Below are 508 nucleotides of genomic sequence, written 5' to 3'. Positions count from 1 at the left end.
ACTCTTCTCGTATTTATAGAGATCCACAAGTAGAAGACAACCGTAGATTATCACACATATGTCATTTTGTTTGTTCCTTTGTTGTTAACCAGTATATTCGGCATTACTGTCCGCGAGGGCCTTTGGCGAAATAAAATTCCTATTTATATCTGTATCATCTTTATTATCAAAACAACATAAATACTTTAAAAAGGGGGAGAAATAAATAGAACTCAATAAATACCTTAATAACTAGACACAACTTTACCAGTTACCTAACTGGACCACGGAAGACACAGCCACAATTAGACCCCTTTTGACCTTTGACCTTACCTTTCCCTTAAATTATAGAGATTTTTAATATTTTGAACGTCATATTATATCATATTACATTATATTGCTTATGGAGTCGTTAAGCATTAAATTGTTGATCACGAAAATATGGTTAATCACAGAACATTGACATTGGTCATGAAAATGAGAATGGTCACAGAAAATTATAAATAGCCCACTAACATATGGGGTAACT

This window comes from Penaeus monodon, chromosome 34 (genome assembly GCF_015228065.2).
Source record: "Penaeus monodon isolate SGIC_2016 chromosome 34, NSTDA_Pmon_1, whole genome shotgun sequence".
In the NCBI taxonomy this organism is placed as follows: domain Eukaryota; kingdom Metazoa; phylum Arthropoda; class Malacostraca; order Decapoda; family Penaeidae; genus Penaeus; species Penaeus monodon.
The sequence above is the reverse complement of the archived record's forward strand: the minus strand, read 5'-3'. Positions refer to the sequence as shown.